The following is a 24,839-nucleotide window of genomic DNA, read 5'->3' on the forward strand; positions in this document are numbered from 1 at the left end:
AGAAAGCTAAGTGTGAGGGTGTGCTTTCCCCCACCCCCGACCTTTATCTCCTGTAACCCTGCTCAGGTGACAACTACAAGTGGTGGTCCTAATGGATGCATCTGGTTATGATGGCTGCATCCGCTCAAAGTGGGTTCAGGAGACAGATAACAACACAATAGTCAAGGGCTATTGTGCGATGCGCCCACCTAACCACAGCAAAGAAACTAAAATCTGTGGTCGGTATGCAAATATGAGTCAATCATCTCACCCCCATAAACAGTGAGCAGCCCAAGAGCCCTTTGAGCTCTCCTGCATGGCAGCAGGCTACACGCCAGGATCTCCCCTTGAGCAGGGACGCCTCTCAGGGTTACTCCTCGAGGTTGAGAGATTCCTTGCCGCAACAGATCCTCGGTAAGTGACTAATAACATGCTAAACTTTGAAATCTTAGCTAAGTGATATAAAGGATTGATTGCGCATATACAATGCTTTAGACATAAACTGTTGACCAAGTCTGGGACTAGGACTGGATCTAGCCGCACCTAGACTCCTCTTTGAGAAGGAGAAAGCAAGGGGATCCTTTTCTGAACCTCATGACTCAACGGGAGGGTCTCCCTGACAGTTTTGTCTGACCCTGTCCTCTATGCAGTAAATAATCAAGTGTACCTTGCCATCGAATCTTGTTAAATAATTGTCACACTGAACTCTGTTAACTCCCTATTCGATATCAATAAAGTATATTTTTGCTTCTCTCTTACGAGTGGAGTGCACTCTCACTCCTTCCACGACAGCTTTCTGTACCCTTGTCTGATAGCACATCTCTGTTTTTCCCACTACACAGTTGGCTGATTTCCTAATTTTCTACAGCGAGGTAAGGAATAGTCTGTCAATCCTGGGACTGTGACGTCAGCTTTTGCAGAATAAATATAGAATCCTGAATGTTAGACTTCCCTGGCAAGGACAGAGGAAATAAGTTTTATAACATGTATGAATTTATTCAGTTTTGTTCTTTTATTCCTGTTCGTTATCGTTTCTCATGGATAAAATGCCATGTGGCTCCTATTTTCAAAAACAATCAGTTTTGAGCGGTGATGCTTCCAGTTTGGGCAGCCCTCCTAAATGGAAACTTCCAAGCTCAGAGATCTTCTGAACATCTCCCATCTCGTCTCACCTAATTAAGGTACTTAGAAGTTAGACATTTGCTGAGATTGGTATCTCAAGTTCTCTTTATAATCAAGGCAGAGAAATAGGTAGCTCCGGAGGGCAATTCATCTATCTTATATTAGAAACTGGTTTTAGGAAGAAAGCAATCATTCTCTGAAATTGTCTACTTCTCTCCATTGACTATAAAGCTAGACTGACAAGCTCAGACATAAAACTCTAACTATTAGAGTAAGTTAGGGTAATGGCCCCTATGTTAGGGGTCAATAATGCTTATTCAGACTACTGGGACCTTTGTGTTCTTAATAAGGCTGCCTTAACAATGCCTATTTTCCCTTGATCTTTCTGGATTCCCTGGGAACCCAAGAGCACGTTATATAATACAGATAATTAAGAGACCAGAATGAGCCAAACTGACGAGGTACTTGTACCTGTGGCTAGAACAGGGAGGTTGCTGCAGCAGGATCTTGGGAACATGTCAGGAGGACTGAAGATTTCTAAAACCCAGGACTGAAGACTTCATGCATGTCACTGAACAGAGATCTGTTCTCACCGTCTGACCTGTCTAACCCAGGTGATACAACTCATCAGTGTGACGGATGATGGGATCAGTAAACAGTCCCCCTGAGAGGATCTGTGCTGGGATACAGCACTTGCCTGCACTGTTTCAAGGCCCAGGTCAGTGTTCCAACAAAGTACTGCATTGGCCCACGTGGGCAAATTTACTTATCAGTTTGGGCAATGTGTTTATGCCAATTGTAAATGTGCTCAAGACAGAGCACAATGAGGGCTGTGCGATGATAAACTGAAGAGCCTGCATTCCCAGCTTGCACAACTCTCAAAAATCTGAGTCACCGAGGAAGGAACAGGAAATCTAGTGTCATGTGGTAAAACTGGAAATGTACAGTCTGATTTTCACACCATCCAAATGTATTTGCATATGTATTAATACCAATTTTCGAGTGAATTGTAAGAGTTCCTGTACATCAGTCTAATCATAATGTCCCCTCTGCCATGAGCTGCAGAGTGCTTTGGGCAGCAGCCTGTCACATAGCCCTGCCAGGAGAGAAGTGCTCTTTGGGGGATAATGATTTCGTTTGGATAATGGACACTGGATGTGATTTGGTATGCTTACTTAGCATGCTGGATACTGAAAAAGGAGTCTGCACATAGCTCGCTTAAACTATTTAGCTGTCTTCATTTGACTCATTAAAATCTCCACAGACTGGCCTAAATCATAATCCCATTATGGTTGGTGGCAAAACTCCCACTGACTTCCATGAATGTCTCTCCTTTTCAATTTCACTCTCCATCACTCTTTCTCAGTCTTATCCCAGTCAGCACTTCTGCACAGAGCTGAAAGCAGAGGATATTTTCCCCCTGCTTCACCACTTGATGGGATGCACAGATGGCTTTTCTTCTTGCTCCCTTCCCTCCTTCCACAATCCCAGCAGAGTTGTAGGGGGAGGAGGAGGGCTGTATTCAGCCTGCCTGTTATGACACTTAAGATGGACCAAGAGACAGTCACAGCACCTAAGTTCAAAATGAGCAATTCAGATCTTGTGCTGTGCTGGGACTGTTAGGCTCTAATTCCCTGTAGCATCACAGGAAAGAAACAGTCACAATGGTTAACTTAGGCAGCTCTTGCTGGTGGTCTAAATATTGCCTCCACCTTGCTCCGTCTACCGAGCAGTACAGGGCGCCAGCTCTTAATAGCCAGAGGTTTGAATTGCTCATTTCTCTTCTGAATTTAGACACTGTAATTGGAGTTTCATTTCATATAGCAGCCAGAATAGGCAGTCAGACCACAGCCCTAAATCACAGTCTCAGCTATTCATTGCTCTCACGAGGTTATTAGATGCCATAGCAGATGGCCTGAGGTACCAGAGGAGGTACTCCAATGTTACCCTCAGGGCCTCTGATAAAACTGACCTCTCTTATACATCTCATGAGTCCCTCACATTAAAGTATGGAACCTCAGAACTGTCTCATACATATCTGCACACAATTTGTTTTTTTCAATGCAGTTTTGCCTTCCATCAAATTGGGCAGAGAACGATGTTCCCTCAAAATAATAGCAACCTTGTTTCCACCCCACGTGGACAAAATTTGCTTGCACTTAAATAAAACCAAGGATTAAAAAATAATATTGAAACAGTGAATCTAATGTGTAGGAATGGTAAATAGTCTGGTTTCATCAGATGTGGAGCTAGTGGGGCTGAGAAGGAAAGAGAGAGGCCATCAGCATGGCACATTCACCATATGTTACTGCTGGGTGTCTAAGCTGCCCCACTAAAATTAGGGCAGTGGGTTAACCATGACTGCATTCAGCAGGGTGACAGCAGCCATGACTTGGTCAGTGTTGTTTGTGTGTCTCTTAAGATATCTATTTCCTTATAGAGTTGTGCTGCTCTTCATGCCATAAACTTTGTATGAATATAAAAGTTTGCTTTACTGGAAGTTAATTTAATAAAGGTGGCGGATAGGTGCTAATTCCTCTGTAAGGAGTGGGTGACTGCTGAATAATATGGAAGCCATTCCCCAGCTCCCCCAGTTTCAGTGTAGCTGTGATGACACTTATATACAAGGGAGTATTACATTGGAATATGATTCCTTCTTTGACTGCCTGACACAATAGACTACTCAGGCCAACCATTTTCAAACTGCTACCTGAGCTTTCTCAGGATGCAAAAAACTGAGTACAAACCATCTCCAAAGAAGTTAGTAGGAATTCGCAGGTCCATAATATTCAAGAAGCAGAAACTTTAACAGAATGGAAGATACATCAAAACACGTGCAATGCTTTGCCTACTGTCACTTAAGTACACTCCAGTAAACATGTTTCCATATCTTTGAAAAAGACCCATTTTCTTCTAATATTTCTTACAAGAGTTTCTAGTAAATGAACAATATATAGGGGGTTTTAATTGTTAAGACTTCACCCTGCAGATGCAATTTCTCAATGAACTGTTCAAACCTGCATAATGCAGTGATGAGCACCATGTAAAAGAACAGAGGAATTAAGTAGCCAGAAAGACAGATACTGAGAAAAAGCTCTGAGATAAACACATGCATTTATTTGAAGGAAGCAGATATTATACAGAGAACCAAATCCTGCTCACCTAAAAACCACCTTTTTACCACTGGGATGATGCACCTCAACCAAGTGAATTGGATTTGGTCTCCACAGTTTCATAGCTCCTCAAAGTGTTGGCTGGAAGCTGACTGAAGCACACAGAAAAGCGTACATTCAGCAAATAATTAAGACTAACTGGAGAACAGCTTTTATATGGCTGATTCCCCAGGCAAACCACCAAGAAGCTTTATGTTGATTATAAGTAACAGCTGCATGGAGGAATTATCAGTTTAAATAGAGGCTATTTACTATATTACCTTAACTAGTAAGATCTTGAGCTCGTCTGACTGTTTTGCTCAGAGCATGTTTGAGTATAGCCATATTCAAGCTGGTTGTGATCTAGTTTCACTGTTCTGGATCCTTCTCATCCAATATCCTGACTCTGACACTGGCCAGTGCAGGATGCTTGGAGGAAGGGGCATATAACCCATCAAAAAGCAGATGTGGATAATGAGCCTGTTTGTGGTACACACAGCTCTGGCATCATCAGTGTTCTTCCTCCTCTGTATGTGCACTGCTGAGAGTGCTGCTTCTCAGGCCATGTATACCAGAAGATCCTCATTTTTTAATAGAACCCTGTTTCAAAATCTGTAGGTACATTCTTTTCTATTGTTCACTTGAGACCTGGGACAGTTGCAGAGGGTCGTAAGTTGGATCAGCGAGGACATAGGCACATGTTGCATTCTGCTGCCCTTTGCTACAAGGATGATAAGCAGCAGCAGAGAGACAAGATAGGCAACCCGGGGCAGCAACATATTAAACTGTATTAATAAGATTTGCCAGAACACTTCTGTCCTTACCCCAAGACAAACACGAAATGACTCCACACAGCATTTTGAAACATTACTTTCTTTTTATTTACTAGAATAAATCCACAGAACAAGCCAAAATCAATGAAACCTATAACTGCTATCAAATATAACTTTTGGGCTCAGGTCAAGGTCATCTGGATTTTCTTTCTCCTGCCTTTCATAGCTTGTCTTCTAAAGTCCAGCTGGCCCACTACTACCACAGAAACTTGTGCATTTCTTCCCTTCTCAAATCCAAAGAATCTTCCTTGTTAATCTAGGCTTTCACTGTGTCTTTGGGAACCTCCCCTACTTTCTAAGCCTCCGGCCCAACAGCTAGCTTCATTATACTTGGGAATTTGCCATGCATACCTTGCCTCCTGCGGACATTTGGAATATGCTGGCTCTCCAGAGTTTTAAACAGCCACATTAACATGTATCAAAGATGCATATATCAAAGTACACTCATTATGATTAATTACTCCAGATATCCCCTCAGGGCAATTAAATCAGGAGGACTACTGCACAAACATATTCAGGATGATTCCAATACCAGAGACAGGTCAGTCAGCTCCTTGCAATCTTGGCATGTATAAATACCATAAATCAAGTAGGCATATGCTAGAAGCCTTTTCAAAAAAGACAGAGCCACATAAAGGCACTTCATGTAGCATCACTTTTCATAGTAGCACCCAGAATTCTCCCATGACTTCTTAAGGTGTTAAACTCTTTCACTTTATAGTTTATCTCAATTGTTAAAGTGAAGAATTATACTGCAATTCCTTGAGCTGATTTTAACACTAAGATATCTTTCCTTTTGGGCAGAGCCCCAAAACATAATATAAATTCTTAGAATGCAGAAGCCTTTGCTCCCAAGACTAAATAATTTTTGCTGTATATACAACCAAAAACCCTCCAACAGTGCTGGGATAACAACATATATGGCTTACTGAGAATCAAGTTTATGAATAAAAAAGGATTAGGTTGGCTGACTCCCCAGGATTATTAACTAAAATATGATTGCTTATCTTTAACTGGAAAGTAGCAGTGTATCCCACTATGGCCCATTTCCAGCAGCAATAAACATTTTTCCTACTAGATTTGCAGTACAGTTTTCAGGCATAGATTAAAATTTGAAATTCAAAAATATCATTAATTTTCCAGTTAATGTGTTCAACCTCTCCTACATGGAGAGAACTTAAATAAAATCAGTGGAATGAGCTACTGCTGTGCCTTGGTCAAGATCTCAGATGAATATCATTCACTGCTAGTGTGCTTGTAGTTCTTGCTGGACTACAATTATTAAGATTTCTAGTTAGAAACAACAAATACTTTGAATTTGGTATGCCTTTATCGTTATCAGGGCTTTTACATACAGGAAAAGAACGTGTGGCAATCTGCCAGATCTATCCAAGTTATAAGCATATTAACTCTGGAAAATGGAGTAAATATATCCCTAACTATAATCTATTTATCTAACTAGAACTGCATATACACATACCAAAGCAAAAGAGTAATACTTTCCACTTACAGACAAAAATTCTCCTGTCTCTTTTCATGGAGTGGAACAGAGCTTGACAGAATAACTTATCACTTTATTTTGCTTTGAAATACTTCTTTAGTTGTGCAGAATGTTTTACAAACAATGATTCATCCATAGGTTCCTCCTTCCCTCTAGTGACATTTTGTCCTGAATTATGAGGAAATTAAATATCTTTCTAAGGGGTACATACAGGGTCAACCACAGAATTTGAAAGCAGATCTTGCAGCTCTTTTGGCCCATAATGAGGGCTAAAGTCAATAACTGGTGAGTGTTGATGAGAAAATGCTGTGCTAACATGACACATTCTTCCTCCTTAGTCCACCTGGGTGCATCTAAACCTTCTGAATGGAGCACTCAGGATTTCATGTGAGAATTGTACTCCACCCATAGTTGTTAATTCATTGAGTCATGGAATAATTTAGACCTGAAAGGTCCTGTGAAGGTCATCCAATCTGACCGCTGCTCAAAACAGGGCCCTCATTAATCAGGTTGCTCAGAGCCTTGTCCAGGTGAGCTCTGAAAATCTCTAAGGATGGAGAGTCCAAGAGTGTTCTAGCCAACCTGTTTCAAGTGTTTGTGGGATTTTTTAACGTCCAATGAGAATATCCCTTATTATAACTTGTGTCTGTTGCACCTTATCCACGCTACCTGCAAGCACTTTAGTTTTAATTTCCCACAGTTACCAAAGAAATCTGGTCTGGGTCAAGAGGACTGTGAACAGTCGCATGTGGTACCTGTGTTATGGATGAAACTGGTGCACCGTAAAGGGCTTTGTTTGGACAGAGCCAGGGCACAACATGAGGTAAAGCATGCCCTCAGATGTTCACTGTAAACAGAGTATAGACCATGGCTTGCAAAGACTGAACTGGACAGAGTTCTGCTTCACAGAGAATATCAGGGCTTCATTATTAGCTTGCTTTCAAAGGCAGAAAAAAAATAGCATTTTGAAATTTACTGTGAAAGGGAATGGAGCACCAGCTCTGGGATGGTCTGCCTGGTGGAATTCCCCAGAGGTTATAGTAAATAGGAGCTTAATTTACTGGGAAACTTGAAGCCTGGAAACAGATTTTCCAGCAGCTCATTATGCAGCTGGTGTAGGGCCAGATGAGAGAGAAAACCAAACAGGCTTCAACAACTGCCTAGCAGGCAGGATTTCACAAGACCTGTCTGCTTAAAACCAAATGGTTTCCACAAAGCAATTCAATTCTGATGAATGAACAAATTCCAGTAGGAAAGAAATAAGGATTTTTTTCTGATTGACAGAACCACAGAATCAAATGTCTGGGAGGGATCTTCAGCTACATTACTAACAGTAATGGACTTCCAACTATTCCCTGAATGTCTTTTTTGAGATTCCCTTGACAAACCATGGCCTTGACATTCTCCTCTCCTGACAGAAACAGGATTCCTATTTATATTAATAGCCATTTTGTACCAATAATGACTGCCAGATGTTGGTGAGGAGATTCATCAGGAAACATCCAAGATGGACATTTTGCTCTATGGAGTGGTGCCACCTTGGAAACCTTGCCTCAGTGTCTCCACAGCACCTTGCTTATTATGGTGCAACTTGCTACTGTATTCCAACTGCAAGTCTGAAAAAGCTGGGGCAGCTTATTTAAAGCAATTGATCTCTCCAAAGTACAAAAATGTACAGACATAAGAGTGACTGAAAAATCAGGCCTAAGCATTCTAAGAAAAAAAAGAAATGCTTATTCATATGTATTTTTATTAACAATAACTGGAGCTCCACTACAGTAGGTAGATGCTACTATAGCATTACTAAGATACAGACAGTGCTGTACAGCCTCAACAAGGTTGGACTGAAATATAATAAGAAGCACATTCAGTGTCTTGTCCAGACCTACAGCTGAAAATATTTCTTGCAGTCAAGAGCCAGTTCTGCAGGACTGTCCTATAGTTATGGGAACAGGTTAAGAAAGCTGAAATGGTAATGTTTTAACCTGTTATTTATCCTTAAAGATAAGAAGATAAGAAACGGGCTCAGTATTTCTCAGTGCATGGGTCTTCAACATTGCACAAGATTTTAGCAGAGGAGTACAGAAGTCAAGTTAATGGGCTGAGCATGCCAGATTCTCAATCATATAGGAAGGAGGTTTATACATTCTAGGAGACCACACACAAAGCCTGCACATGTGTGTACATAAAAAAGGCATCGCTAATGAATCCTGCAGACAAGTGGAATTTTAAGACTGCATTACGAAACAAATGAATGGAGAAGGCAGTTGTTACTGTTCTGAAAATATGTTAAAGAATAACCTCCATAAAAATGGAGTCTTACAGTGTCTAAAAGACTTTAATGATAGCCGAGGCTTGGAAGGTGTCATTGCCTTCAAGACTCACTGTCTTCCCTGGAAGAAAGGACTGTTTTTAGCTCTGTGGTAATTGCAGGATGTCTTCCCACTCCAGAGTGAAGGTGATTATCTCCAAACATAGGATAAGTTGACTATCCCCAGACAAATAATAAGACATTATCTTTCTTTTCCAGGCAACTAATTAAACAAGCTCAAGCTGTAACAATGTGTGTACAGTAATTTCTACGTTATTGTAGTTACAGAAATTAGTGTCAGGTACCAAAAGGAGCAGGAATAAAGAATGCATTGTTGAAAGATAATGAGGTAATTATTACCTAAATATCTAGAAAAGTATATTATGTTTGCATTGTAAAAATGCTCACTTACAGATTATCTATTTCTCCCACAGATTTTTATCATCTCTCTCTCTTGTTTCTCTTTCTGTCTGGCTTGCTCTATGCCATTGTGCAATACTTGGACCCCAAACCTTTCACCAAGTTAGGAATGCAAAGTCACTGAGTGCTTTTCCAGATAAATTTCAAAGCTTTTTCATGCATTTGCAAGTCAAAGAGGGAATGCAAAATTTGGGGTTTAGTGTGTTTAAATGGAAATTTACTACTCAAAACACCCGTCTCCTGGAATGCATTGCCATGATTCCTTAGCACAGTACAGTGGATATATCCATGCTTAAAAGGAGAATGAAGTTGAAGAATGCATAAATATAAATCTAAACAACCAAAGGCACCCTGGGTAATGGTCCAAATCATTCTTTCATCATCAGATGGAATGGCGTTTTGAAGGAATAGGGCCTCTCCTATCTGTCTTTAAAATGAGTCAGAGGCAGGGGCGGCTTTGACCCTGGTTTACAGTCCCTGATTGATTGCACTTTCTTCAGAAACCATCACTTCCTTTTTTGTCCTTTGTGATCTAATACCTGGCAAACAGGCAGCTTGTCAAGGAACAGCAATCCACAGTAATGCTGAAGACATTTGAAACATTGACATACAAACAGTTTTGTAGGAGAAATACCAGTGTCCACTTTTCCAATACTACATATAGTCCTGTTCATAAACCCTTCTCTGCAGTACCTTGCAAAGGAAGCAAAGATTATTCCATGCTTACTGTCATTCTGTATTTCTTTTCTTTATTTTATTACTGTATTTCTGTATTTCTGTATTTCTGAAATTACTGTATTTCTTCTCTTAGTCAAAAAGGTGATTGTGGAACTAGTGGCCTCAGCAGAAGCCAGTCATTATTTCAGGACCTCTTCTGTGAACCACCTGCAATCAGCTTTAAGGGTTACATTGCAAATGCCTCACAACAATAACTGGACAGCAGGCTTTCCAACATCTAGCTGATGAGTTGCTGACCTGAGACAATAAAAATTAGCTTTTAGAGTAACCTGTTTCCATATTTATAATAAATAATGCATTTATTCGGCATTCAAATGGTTAGTGCTAAAGTTTTCAGACAATCTCTGCATGGAAGGTTTTGGAAGCTTCTTGGGATCATCCTCAGTCTTCCCAACAACACCATTTCCCTACACTAGCTATATATTTTGTTCCAGGAGTTGCACTGTAGGCGTACATGTCAATCTATTGTGAGCACTTTGTTCTCACTCTGTCCACTCAACAATCTCTCCACATCTCAGAAATACCTTTGAATGCCTCTCAAAGAGCCCGGTCTAATGCATGGGCCTTTTCCTATGAACAACACTGTAAATGTAGACATGAAAGGTGCCAGATGTAAGCTTTTGAGAAAAAAGTGGTGTGCTGGTATAGGTGTGAGTATATGCATGAGCTGTTCACATATAACCAGTTTCCAAGTTTAACTCAACGTAGTTCCATCGCCTTGATGGAATTATGTAAATTTATACCAAGTCTATCAGCAGAAAGCTAACATGTTTCATCTTAGTACAAAAGCAACACCATCTTTTATATGTATTGGAGTCTGAAAGTGCAACTGAGCACATTCAAGGGATGATTGTGACCAACTAAATCAACAATCAGTATTGAAAATGCATTTTTATCATAATTATTGCCGGAGCATTAATGACTTAATTTCTCATTTCCCCCTCACCATGTTAAGTCATTCAGTTCTCAGTTCCCTTGAATAAGATAATTATATTTGGAAAAATTTTGTTTGATGCTTCATCTTGATGCATAGAAGCAGCTTCTCATTTTGCGGTTATGCCAATTAAATAAATATAATGAAAATACTTATAAAAGTAATGAGTGAACATGTTTAACTCTTACTTCAAGTTGAGGCTCAAAATTATTTGAATACCTGTGGGGTTTTTAGCATTGCAGAAGTATAAATCACTACATAAGTTACAAGGCCAGAAAAATGAATCCAAATGCCCTTCTCCTCAGAAGGCGGTTTCTATGCAACCTCTAACTTTTATTACAGGATAGTCTGGCTGCATAACTGTTCAAAAAGTTATGAGGTCTAATTTTTGTAATAGCAAAGTAGTTTTTCTCCTCATATTGTAAAATTGCTGAACCGTTATTGAGTATATTTTCAGCAATAAGGCCACTCTTGGACAAAGCCTTGACAATTTCAGCTCCAAAAAGTTGTGGAATAGAAACTATTACACAATCTCAGCTATAATAGGCATCATTATTCCCTCTATAGCTGCATCCTAACTGGCTTTGTTGTGGCCAGTAGAAGTTAGATATTGTTAGATCCTGTAAGTAAGGAAATTTAGAAAGAGGAAGAGGACCTAACTACCACTTTATGTCCCAAATCCACAAAGGTAATGTGGTACCCATCCCTCAATGTAGTTGCTGGAATTAGATGGCTAAATTATTTTGAGTCATATGTACTTAAATACAAAATTTGGAAGATCGAAAGTCCCATGTAATCCTCGAGGTCTCTACATTTCTGTAAGTCTAGTGAGTGCCCAGTTAGAAGGAATAATTTGAAACCAGATGTCTCCTATCAGTTCTGTCTTTGTCAAGAAATAACACATTCTGTAGTGCCTGTCCCTTGATGTTTCTTGCTAAAGGTACTGTGAATTGTCTAGGTAAGTAAAGCAGAGGACATGAAGCTAAGTCTTCCACACCCCAGCAGAGTGAGCAAACCACTAAGCCACTGGGCTTTGAGGAGCTTCAGAGGGAAGGAAATAATTTGGCTTGAGAGCCCAAGTTCAGCAAAAAGTTTCCAATGTATCAGAAACCCCTAAACCTGGCGAGTGATTTGGTGCGGAAGAAAACTAGATTATCATTTTGAAAAGGGAAAAATGGAACTTAGAGATGAGTCAAATGAAAAGAAAATAATAAAATAATCAAAAGTGTTTTCTTTAGGATGGTCTAGGGCCACAGAGGAGGCTGGGGAGGGGTATGTCCCCAGCCCTAATAGGTGAATTCCTCAGTGCATTTTAAAGGCAGCTGAAGCGGCTCTACTGACATTGTTACTACCCTTAGGTAGTCTGCACTGCTAAGACTAAGTCACTCCTCTGATTCCAGCTGTGTCACTCCTCTAAATCTAACTGTCTTTGGAGAATTTATCAATTATACTTTTTCTCTGTCAAGAGAGATTTTGAACAAGAGCTTCTTATTCAAAAAACATGAACTTTTGCTCAGGAATAAATATACTAATACTAGCATGGATGAAATTTCTGGTAAGAATGAGAAAGACAGCTCTACCACTCCCAAACAGCAGCTAGCCTAGGGCTTGGGGCGCTCATCCAATGCAGAACAAGATATGCCTTGAGATTGCAAAACATTCCTGAAGCAGAGGGGAAACTCCAATTCTTCCCCAGTTAGAAATCATGGAAAACATATGTAAAATGAACCCTTTTTCAACTTACAGTAAGCTTTTTTGCATTTAAAGTGATAAAATGATTTAAGTCTTAAATGCATTATTCTATTCTGTTTTCTTCTCTTTACACCTTCAGCATCACATTCTCACCCATCAGTAACTGATCATCACTGCAGAAAACCTCTCGTTTTGTCCCAAGTTGCACTCCTTGGAAAGTCTTGCTATTTTTCTCCAGTTGACTGATTTCTTTTCAAATTCAAATCCTGTGTTAAATTTCTTCTCTCTTTATGATCTGACCTCTCATTCCTGTCCCCATGTGCCCTCCACTTTTATTGAGACAACTCTGTGCTCAGAATTACTTGATTTGGTTATTGACTGTTGTGGGAACACTGAAGCTTTGTGATTAATTGATCACACCGTGTATCCCATGCTGGCAAGCGCTTCTGTGGCACACAGTCCTGGGATTTCTGTTTTCATCACTTAAAAAGATGATACATAAAACCAGAACCACTCAGTGCTCCTGTTTAACATATCCATAGATTTTATTTCAAATAATCAGTGTTTCATATGCATCTAAGTCAGACAACATTTCAAAAGATACTTGCTAGTCTCAAGTGCTCTTAAGCCTCTTATGTTCTTCCTCCTCCACAGTCAAGTATTGTATTAGGACACAAAGCTACCAATGGTTTAAAGAGCCCTATGGAAACAGTATGGCAAACCTATAACAAAAGAAAGGATTCTTCCAAAAGAGATGGTGCTTGAAGCATTCGGCAGCTTGCCTGTGTGAAACCATTCGTGGTTGGTGCTCCTTGCCCAAAAAAAATGGTGTGCCACTGTGTGTGCCGGCATCATGCCATCCTAGCAGATGGGCATAAGCATAGGCAGCCAAGAGACCATATATGAACATCAAATGTGTTTTCTAAGAGCATAGTTCATAGCCAAGAATATTTCAATGGTTAGCTGTTTTGTCAGTGTAGTCAAGGAGAAAAGCAAGCCAAGGAGAGGCAAGGCCCCTCAAAAAGTCACCCGTTTTATAAATGACAAAACTTACAGTTCAAAGCAGTCACAAAGACTGTCTCCCCCAAGAATTTCTTGTATTCAGATACAAAATCCAAGTACAGGAAGTTGGTCGGGGTGCCACCGTAGCAAACTTTTTAGTTATCTTCTGCTGAATTGCAATAGGACACTCATAAAGGTCCAAGAGAGGTGGGACACAGCCAGGTCAGCCCAGGCGGATGGAGGTAGTTCACACTGAGTGGAAGGATATGTGCCAGGGCACCCTGGGGGCTGGCACCTCCCTGGGGGCAGGAGCAATGGGCGCTTCCCGTGATGGCTGGCAGGGCAGAGCCTCGCAGCCAGGCCTATCCCGCCGCCCCAGACAGGGATCGGGGGGGGCTGGAGGCAGCCCCAGCCCACAGCATCAGGCGAGTACGTGGGCATGGGGCAGGTCCGAGGTCAAGCTGGGAAATCTCTCAGTGCCTCAAGGCCTTGACAATAACTGTCCTCACTGCAGTCTGCCACAGCTTCGGATGCAACGGTTACTAGAAAAACTAAAACGAGATTGCTTAATTTTTGTTGTCATCAGTAGAAATTTTGACTGAATTTTGTGTAAAAGAAACTCAGCAGTAGTATAAATTACAAGATTAATATTGGCATAAAGTATTTTTAGAGTAGGCTGATGTCCCAGCCTGTCCTTGGTCCGTCCCCATCCCCATGGCCCTGCCTGGCAATCACGAGGCTGTGTCTGACCCTGGTTCCCCTCACTGGGCCTGATGCTGACCCCCACCGCAGGCTGATGTCCTGGCCTCACCTTGGCCTGTCCCCATGCCCATGGAGGTGCCCAATACTTCTCTCTCTCCATCAGCCACAAAGATGAGACCACTGGTTTAGGTTAGGTCTCCAAGACATTTAACTTAGGGGCCCTCAGCTAGGAGGACACCCAGTTAAACATCTTCACCGCCAGCTCTAGTTAGAACCAGCGTTGCAGGACCAAGCCTATGACAGGAGGACTCTGGAATTTTCAGCACTTTCAATTTTATTTATTTTTTAAAAACTACGTTATAGTAATCCACAGTTTATGGTAAATGTGGTTATTACCCCATTAGAGTTGTAACAATTTACTGAGGAGCTCTGCTTCTCTCACATGGGGAAGACTTTGATTCAGGAAAAAAAGAAAAGTATATGGTTCAAGCATCATATTAAACTCAACAAGATAAATCATGTCTTCATATACTTAAGTGTTTTGCTGAATCAGGGCTTGAGTATATATGATCAGTATCATTGTTCACAGGAGTATTGTAAAGTTATAAAAGGATGGGCTGTATACTGAATGGGAAAGCAGAGCAAGAGGTATGAAAAGGGGAGGTTATTTTTCTTCAGTGATGATGTGCTGGTTTAAGCTGGATTGTAACAGCCAAACCTCTGAGGTGGAATGTGTATTGTGCACCCATGCCTGAAATCCTCATTTTATGTTGTTTTAGGTAATCCATAGCTATGCCAGGAAGCATTATTGTTCTTTTGATTCCATTTTGTCCATTCTACGGCTCCTGGTATGACATGTGAATTGCTCTCAGGAATGCTATTTGGGTATGTGTAGAAAGAATTAAAAAAAAAATTCATGCCAGGCTATTAGTATCACCTTTCTTTGACAATTAAAAACAGAATCCAGTGTTAACATCCCAAATAGATTCCTAGGTTTATATACACTATTTTTTCTTTTGTTGTTTAAAAATAATTTAAAATGTACTGCAAATGCATTTTGTTTGTATCTTGTAACCAAGCACTCCAAATCACTCCAAAGAAAATTAAAGAGTACACAAGTGATCTCTCTTCCACTTTCCTAAAGCATGCCAACAGAAAAGCAATCCTGCTGTAGTGGTTGAATATGCTCATTCCTATCCTAGCTAATCAGATATTAGGCCCATCCTATTACACATGCTGGGCACGACTATAACCTGCAGTCTGCATTATTTCAGTTCATGGTATCACAAAATAAAATCACATATCAGAAAAATTTCCTATTGGTACAAAACACAGTTCTTTCCCTTAGCATCAGCAATCAATCTAGAATAAAGTACATTGCTAATTCATCATTCTGCACCAATTTCTAAGTTCAAATTCGATCCCAAGTTTCAGAGATCTGGATGTGACTTGTGACTTACTTAGCTTCTCCACTCCACACCCATGATCACCCATAATGCCAATGTTCCAGTGAAACATTGCAAATGACTACCGGCAGCAAAAGACTTAGAATAAAAACAATTTTCTCACGGAGTGCTTCTTTACTAGAAAATAGTGTTCCTTCATTTTTGAAGAAAATTTAAATGGACCAAGTCTCAACCAAGTCAAAATTAAATTTTTAATTATTTTGAATGATCGAAATTTTGATGGATTTTGAATTAAATTTTGAAATTCAAAATTAAATTTTGAATTTCTTTTTTGAAGAAAAGATACCTTTTCCCCTTCCACATACTTCAGTCAGATGACAAAGAGCAGACCACTTGCTTTATTTCAGCCTTTCTTTCTTCCATTCCTGATTTTAGATGAACAGCTATTGACTATACTCAAAACCAATTTAAACAACAATACAGTATTTAGGAACTTTGTCTTTGTCTGTTGGAGGACAACAAAGAATTAAAAAATCACCCTATTAAACAACCTTCTTAAGTTTTTAATCATGCTTCTGTGAGCATTTTTACTCACTCTGAAATTTTCCATCTGCCAGTAAAGCTGATTTGTCATTAATTCAGCAAATAATGTGTTCTGAATGCAGTCGATAAACTTTACCTTTTCAATTGTCCAAAGTAATCCAAATACCCCAAAGGGCATGGATTGTTTGAAGAAAGTATGTAACACTATTTTTATCACAAATAAATTCTACCTATCTCTGTCAATATTGTTATTAATGTTATTATTAATATAATTTAGAAGAAAAGCTGAAGCACTACAGCTGATGAATTATAATAAAACCATACTGCCACTCAAGAATTATGCTGGTCTGTAGAAAATAATACATCCATAAGAAATCCCAAAAGCCAAACAAAAGACCTTCCCTTCTAACCTAAAATATAATGTGATTGATTCTATGATAAAAATCTCTTGCTATCAGCAGCTACCTACTTTGCCTGTGCCTTCAGCAAGTGCCAATTCCTGTGCCTTGAGTGAGTACTGATTTCATGCTTAAATTAAGGGCTGATAACACATATCGTGTAGATCTTTTGAAGACAAAGATAGCAGAGAGAAGAGACAAATACACTTTAAAAGGAATTAACACCGGTAGAAATTACACCTGTACTACTCCAGGTCTATATTCAAACTGTATTTCAGTAACTTCTTTGAAAAGTAGAGAAATAAGTAGATCTGCCATTTTATTCATTAAATATCTTACAAATACTAATTAAAAAAAACCCTGCTATTCAGTAACTCCTTTGATGGCAGTATCAAGAAGAGCGAAAGGTGGTTTTATAAAGCTGTATTTGTGTGCTTTAGAAATAAATACAAAAGGACAGGAAAAAGACCAAAAGGCTCCAAGTAAATCTTCAAAAGACAAACAAGGTTCTGCAACTTTGAAGACTGATCTTAAAAAAAAAATCTATCTTTTTGTTCTTGGTATTTAACTGAAAGTGGAGAAGGGACCATCAAGCATTAAATGAGTTTGAGTGGATTTTTTCTTAGTTTTCAAAGATCTTACATGAACATGGTTTCTGCCCTATTAATAAGGTGTAAGGTTCTCCTAGTACCTTGTGTCTTATAACAGGAGCAGATACATTGGAAAAAATTAAATTTTTAAGGCAGTTGTAGAATAAAGTACGCTTCACATTAGATAACATATTCCGCTTGTATTAGTGACTGGCTTTAGTCTTGTAGCCTGGGACATTAATTATGTTAGCTGTACTGTTAGCATTAATTAGAATACCTCTGTATATTATTGCAACCCTAGTACACCCCTTTTTCTATGGTGGAGATATGTAATTTCCTGTGGCAATGAGTTCTTCAGGCTAATTGTACATTTTGTAGATAATTATAATTGTAGATAATTTTGTATTTTATCAGCTTTGACTGTTCCTCATTTTCATTTCACTGGATGCCCTCTTGTTCAAATATTTGAGGCAGTCAGAGGAGGGGGTCTTAAATTTACTTACACAGGCCTATGCTTATGTTCATATTTTTACAATTTCTTTTTTGATCTTCCATTTTACACAAGACATTCACACAATGTCTGCCTGATTCATTGCAGGCAACCATAAATGAACTCCATCATCCCTTGGTTCACTTTCTGAACCAATCAGATATAATTCAGCTCTAATTCAGAAGTTATAGATCCACTCCAGCATGAACCTGACCTAACATGTCTTGCAACCTAATTAGCAAAGCCTGCGATGAATGGGCAGACATATCCCCAACTGATAAAGTGTTAGAAGCAACAGAACTAAATTAGACTGAGTACACTCACATTTACCACAGCAGTCCAAGTTCAGAATCAGGGTATAATCAACCCTCCCTCACAAACAATTCCCCAACATCAAATCCTGTATTCAAATTAACTTAATTAATACTACATCTGTTAAGAACAACTGACACCTGACAACTGACACCTGCCGCTGTCTAACAAATTTTCCTCCTAAACTATTTTTTTTGACAGAACCTTTAATATTTAGAAAAAAATATTTGTATTTGCTTTCCATGGCAAGCATTGATTTTTAATGAAAAAACACATGTGGTGACCTTGAATTTTGTAGTTAGAAATATTGCTGCTGAGTCCCTTTGGAGCTGTAAGGGAGATTCCACCTCCTTCATCTCTCTGGGTGAGGGTCACTGAAGGACCACTACCTCTATGCAGCACTCCCTTTCCAGCAGCATGTCACAGCTGTTTATCAAGGTCATGACGGGGAACATGTTGCAGTTCAGAGGAAAAAATGCAATGGATTACACTGATATCTCTATCTGACCAGCAGTTGACCTCACCACCACTTCTTCTCTTACATTAATACTAATAATTACATATTTATAGACTAATAAAATATAAACATAAATATAAAAATGATATTTTTATATACCAAAACCAATTAAGATAAAGGTAATAGTGACAAAATTATAGTATTAACAGCTTCAGAACTCCAGATTAGCATCTGAGCCTTGGTATCAGTTTCCTGCTACAATTATGAGGAATTAAAGCATTTATCTGAAGAATGTGTAAGCACAAATTCTTTGGTAGTTGTGAGGCAGCATCTCAACAGGGCATTCTGAAAGCAGGTCAATTCTTTGCAGAAAATCTGTGAAAACTGGGTTCTCAGTAAGATCTTTTCTTAGAAATATGCTTAAAAGCTTGTAGGGGGAGAAAAAATATGCCATTAAATGTGGAAAACTATAGAAGCAGATACCTTATACTGCGTCCTATGTATTACCATGGTAGTTTTGAAGTGACACAGATTTTGATAAACTAGAGAGCAGCCATGTTGCCAGTACAACCAATTTATGCCTTTTTCCTCATTTGAGCAGGAATAGCTGATGCTGCAGTGCACCACAAGCTAAACTATGCTGGCCAGTGAATACAAAAGGCAGAATGAAGCATACACTCACTGTGTGTGCTAGAGGTTGAGAAATCAGGTAAATAGGATAGTCTATTTCCCCATGATCCGACTGAAGACTAGATAGATCATGCAGGAACAGAAGGGAGATTATAGGTTCTCCTGATTTCTTGCATGGACCTGCAATTCTGTTTACAATCCAGCCTACAATGAGGAATGATCTGTGAAGAATAGATGTCTATCATCTTATTTTACTATTCATTTTTTATTTGAGACTCATACATCACAAGGAGAGACAAGAATTTTTATGCCTTCTAGAAGGCCATGAACTGAAAGATTAAACCAATTGAATGATTTAGCCCAGAGAAGAAGTGCTAGAGAGAAGTCAACAATGAAAGGCAGTGTTGGTAAGCGTAGCACAAAGGTGTGAAACCCAAAGAGATGTAGGCACAAAAGGGTGCCAAACCACCACCTTTACTTTGAACAGTGAAATACCATAATGCAGAAAGGTTTGAATCTGGAGCATCTACAGGAACTCAGGAACACCACTGCCTCCCACAGAAGCAACACACCGGTAGGCTGTTTAGCCGATTGCTTCCATGGGCCACAGTCTCTGGGAAGAAGGGTCTCATGGCTTTTCATTTCTACCAAGTTCTTGAGGGAGACGACCTCTGTCTTGCACAAGGGCAGCTGCTCCCAGGTCTCCCTACCCACATTTCATGTACTGTATTTACACCACACAGGGGAATGGCTAATTCCCAGTGGGTACCATACACCATGCATTTCCTGTATTTGGAAAGATCTCCTAAGTGAGGTGCTTTTCCCATCAGTCGTTTCATCCTTGTCTTGAGGGCAGTGGCAGCCAAAGATTACAATGGAGACAACAGCGTGACTTGCAAGGACACAGGAAGAGAATCTCTGCTCTTCCCAGCAGGAAAATAAAACTGGTTTAATCTATTAGACAAGGATATGAAGGTTTCTGGATGCCATCATGGCTCTGCAGATATCATTATGAGCTAATTCATTTATGGACAGAATATCCACCAGGGCTTTCTATTGACCTGGAAAGGCCATGGGATGCAGAGCGCTAAAGGAAAAACCTCCTGGGGCTCTCACACATGCCTATAACAGCAGCAAATCAGCCTTTCCACGTTCACTGGTTCAGTTTAATCTCTCTCTGCTGTATATTGTGGTGGGTCAGCCTCACACTCATGACCTATTATCACATCTCAGCTGAGGAGGGGTGTCCTTTCAAACTATTTCTTTTTTTATTGTGATGATGCTCTTGTACTTTTCCTGTATTCAACAAAATCACAGTAAAATGCTCATGAGGCAAAGAGTCTGCTCTTGTTGGAAGTCACACAGTCAAGCATTGAGGTTCAGTTTTTAAGGTGATACATTTTTTATTGCTGGTAATAAAAGCTGGAATTACACATGCTAAGGTAATTAAATCTCATGCTTCCAGGAAAAATGCCTCTGTCCTACTGATAGTTCTGGATATATGATTTATTGAACAGATGTATCTGTATCAGACACTACTGAGCACAGAACAGTGGCTTGATGAATCTATTATGTCCCCTGAAGGGGAAATCACCACTCTTTTGGTTTGTGCTAGTCACAAGCTACATTAGCATAACAGATCAGACAGAGCAGAAGGCAACTACTGCTCTGGGAATAGAAGGCCAGGATCACATCCAAACTACAAGGCTTATTAGTGGAACAAGCAAACATCAAATCAGCATCTGCAGGACCTGATGGGATTCACTATGGGATGCAAAACTGGGAGTCAGCGTATTCTCTGGCATAGATCAAAAAGTCATTAAAATCAGAGATGTCACCAGAAGACCAGAGGAAATCTAAGTGTGTTGCCAATGTTAAAGAATGAAGAGATGAGAGTAACAGACCAGAAAATTTGGCTTCTGTAGCTGTAAATATGTTGGAATGAATCTTTCAGTAGAGATAAGGTGGTTATTAAAAAAAATCCAAAGGGGCAAAATGATGTGAAAATGATGTGAAAGTGGCAAAAACTCAGTGTTTGCCAATGCCAATCACACAGGAGCCGCTATGATCCTCTGTTTTCTTTTTTGCTCCTTAGAGTTGACCAGTAGGCACTGACTTTATAATGGTCTTTGCCATAAATACCAGAGAAGAGCACAGGAAAAATGATTTTCACAGGAGAGGGGACATGATAATAGAAAAGCATCACATTTTGGAGGGGTTATGTTGAATTCTTATATGTATTATTTATCATAGAAAAAGTCAAATTACAGTGTAAACAACCAGAGGACACAGATGGAGATCAGCGTAGCAAGCAAGAAACATGTGGCCAGGGCTTACAGGAGCAAATCTACAAGGCAGTAAAAGCGACTTTTTAGCTTCTTCTTTCTTACTTCTCCTTTTCTACATATTAGAAAGTAAAACTGAGCCTACAATATCGATGAATTCACTCCTCTCTTACCAGTAACTATTGTTTTTCTTGAGCTTTCAGGCTTTCCTGTATCACAATGGACAGAATTATCAGGAGGCCAGTGAATCATCCAGTATTCATTTATGTCCTCCACTTCTTCTGACAATTATTATTAAGGGGGAGATGCTGGGGAAAATATATGCACTGAGACCTGATTGCAAATGGTATGAGCAAGTTTTATTACATTACATGGGCACATTCCTAATAGGAATCCATACTTGAAGAAAAATTAACTGAGCTGGTGAGTGAATTAGTATCAATCTTCCCCATTCTGCAATATTAATAGAAATTACAAAAGACTCATGCTAGAAATCACTTTCAGAGACAGAAATGGATATTGTACTGCTTAAATGGATGTTCCAGGCAAACAGACTATTTTAATCATGGTATAAACTGCTGCCTCTTTGAAATACTCAGTGTAAACCTTAAGGGCATCCTTGTCACTAGGACATATGAGTTATGGTTCTGCATCACCACCTTCTAGAAACACACCATCAGAGGTCCTTTTTGATTTTAAGTATTCATATTTTTTATTACTGGAAAAGAATAATGAGGCATTATTTTCCTACGTATAATTTTATCCAGCGGCTGGATCCAGCTGCTCCATAGATGTTGGCACCACACAAGGCAATGCCAGTAGGAGCTACCTTTGCCTCAATAAAAATACATTTATTTATATTCTCGTATCAACCAATGATTATCAAGTACTATTGTGGTAAGTTCCACAAGTAAGCCAAGTTCATGACAGCTATGACAGCTGCACACAGAATTGCTACTGTGAGGTGATCTCCACGTATGTAAGAGATAAGAGCCTATAAAAGATATACAAATGTACATATAGGTACTAGATAGGCAGAAGCAGAGGACTTAAGAGTGTTTCTTGCTAGCAGGAGGTGTAGGTGTAGAATCATTTAAGGGAAGAGGCAAGTCAAGATGGAAGAGGGTTTCTGCCTGAAGAGTTTTTCCAGGGTATGAAAAACATTCCCAACTTTTCCTTATATAGTACTTGAAGCCAGTAGGAGAATACAGCTGGTTTGCTGTCACAAAAAGCAGGAATCTGCCTGCTTCAGAGGCTGAGCTCCAAACTGAATGTTTCTCAAGCAAGTTTGTGCAAGATAACATATGCTAAATGGCTAGGAAACAGAAAAAGCCAAATTTACTCATAATAGAAATTGGGCCAGCTTCCACATCTCTGAACTTGCAGTGATTTTCAGCAATGAGACCTCCCTCAGCCAAAATAATATCCTTTGAGAGCAGAAAGCTGTCTGGATGTTTGTCCTTTTCATTATGCTAGAGCAGGCAAAGGGACTTTTCCCCTTTTGCTCTGGGGGTCAGCTGCTAGGAAGAAGACTTGGAACCACATAAGTTATGCACTTACTGCTGCTTAGACAAGGCGTATGCTCACCAAGTATGAGTCTTCAGATCCTGATCAAATTTTATCAAGTAAGTTTTTTTCCTTAGGAAATCTTTGACAGTCCTTTGAGATCCTGCTGGGTCATTCCTGTTTTAGGGCTGGGGAGATTAACTAATATGAAAATATCAGAAAAATTATAACCTTAGGTAACACCTGGATCATGCCACGGTAATGACTCATAGAAATTCACCTCTAGAATATGAATGACCTTTTCCTGTTTTATGTTTGCCTTTTTTTATCCCTTGGAAATTCCCAGTGATTTGGATCAGTTACTTCAGTAAGAGGATATCTTTTAATACCCTCTACATTTACGTAATTTCAGGCCAAGAAGATTTTCTAGGATGCGCCAAAGTTGCAGCTTCTTAGAAAAAAAGGGGAACGGGGATAGAGTAGTTCTAGTTACTCAAACCCATTTTCCTCCTTTGGATAAAATAGCATTTCATGACCACTCATTTGACCTGGTCTGAAGGGAGACAATGAATTGAAAACAGGTTGAAATTAATGACTGATTAACTTAATGTGTTACCTTTATGTGATTACTGCACATTGCTGGATAGCTGAATTAACACATTACCTGCAAATGAATATTTATTGCTATGGGATTGTCATTAGCATCTTATTGTAAATTCAATTGAACTTTGGAGCTTTTTGCAGGGGTGCTTTTATTGTTTAAATCTAAACACTTATTGTTAGATGACACCTGGGAAGGTTTTGAACTACACTGGCCTAGTGTAATTCAAACCTTTGAACTACTAGAAGTCTGCAGCAACCATGAGGGAAGAATATTAATCTAGAAAAAACACTGAGAACACAAAGACTGGGAGACATTAAGATTGGTATACCTATAAAGGCAATCAAAACAGCAACAGCAGAACATCTTTTAAAAATAGGTGCTAGTTTTAAATATCATTTATCAGAATACTGGCATGGCTAGGTAAGAAAAAAGTATTAATCAAACCTGCCTTGTGGGATTTCAAACAGCATGTTTCCTCCCTCACATTTGCATGCTATTAAAGACATCCATGCTGATTTGGATAGCTTCTATTATCCCAGCTCTTACCCAGTCCATTGTGCGCATCATGGCAAGGGAAGGGAGAGATAATTTTTTAGCTCAGTTTCTTAAGAAAAGAGGCTCATGTGATCATGTTATTATTTTCTTTCTTTGTCTGTGTCCTTCTCTAGTCACATTTCAATATGTTGTTCAAATGCAGCACAGAGTTAGAACTCTAAAATAACTAAATTCATGTACATTTTTGCCTTTTAAGTGCTCGGATGAAGGGAAAGGCTGAAACATGAGTTTCACATGTTAGCAAACCCCAACAAGATGCACACAGGGGAAAACACTACCAAATACCCCAATCATGGTTTGCTTCAGACTGAACTCACAAACAGCAAATTCAAGGGCCATTGAGCCTCATTAGCTCTGATTCTCCCAGAACTGCTTCTTTTTTACCTCCCTTTTTAATAGGTACTTATTGTTACAGATATTAAGGTGTGCTGGATTTCACAAGACTGACTGAAGCCTGTTGAAGACAGTGCGAGTGTGTCCATTGGCTCCAAAGGGGGTTGGATCAAGCCCTAACACAGCAGGGGATGACAGATTCCAGGAGCCAGAGAAGTCTCTCTGTGAAGTATACAGTTTGTTTCTGCCACTGCTCTTTTATTGTTAACATTATAGAAGGTTTATATATCACAATGGCAATCAATAGAAATGACAATCAAAAGGTAATGATGTATTTCCAGAAG

The 24,839-nt window shown here is 39.5% G+C and overlaps 1 long non-coding RNA gene across 5 annotated transcripts in view; it reads left to right on the forward strand.

The window, feature by feature from the left end:
* The first annotated feature begins 297 nt into the window (after positions 1 to 297).
* LOC142404384 (uncharacterized) overlaps positions 298 to 24,839 on the forward strand; it is a 31,071-nt gene continuing 6,529 nt past the window's right edge. Inside the window, exons 1-3 of one of the 5 annotated variants that reach the window (XR_012773830.1) lie at positions 298 to 393; positions 1,716 to 1,819; positions 24,578 to 24,724. This is a non-coding gene — a long non-coding RNA (uncharacterized LOC142404384). Of the gene's footprint in view, positions 394 to 1,058; positions 1,161 to 1,494; positions 1,820 to 24,577; positions 24,819 to 24,839 lie in introns of those variants that run through there. The other 4 variants (XR_012773832.1, XR_012773833.1, XR_012773829.1 and 1 more) reach the window with 4 other exon arrangements.

The sequence above is a fragment of the Mycteria americana genome, chromosome 1, assembly GCF_035582795.1.
Source record: "Mycteria americana isolate JAX WOST 10 ecotype Jacksonville Zoo and Gardens chromosome 1, USCA_MyAme_1.0, whole genome shotgun sequence".
NCBI classification, from domain to species: Eukaryota; Metazoa; Chordata; class Aves; order Ciconiiformes; family Ciconiidae; genus Mycteria; species Mycteria americana.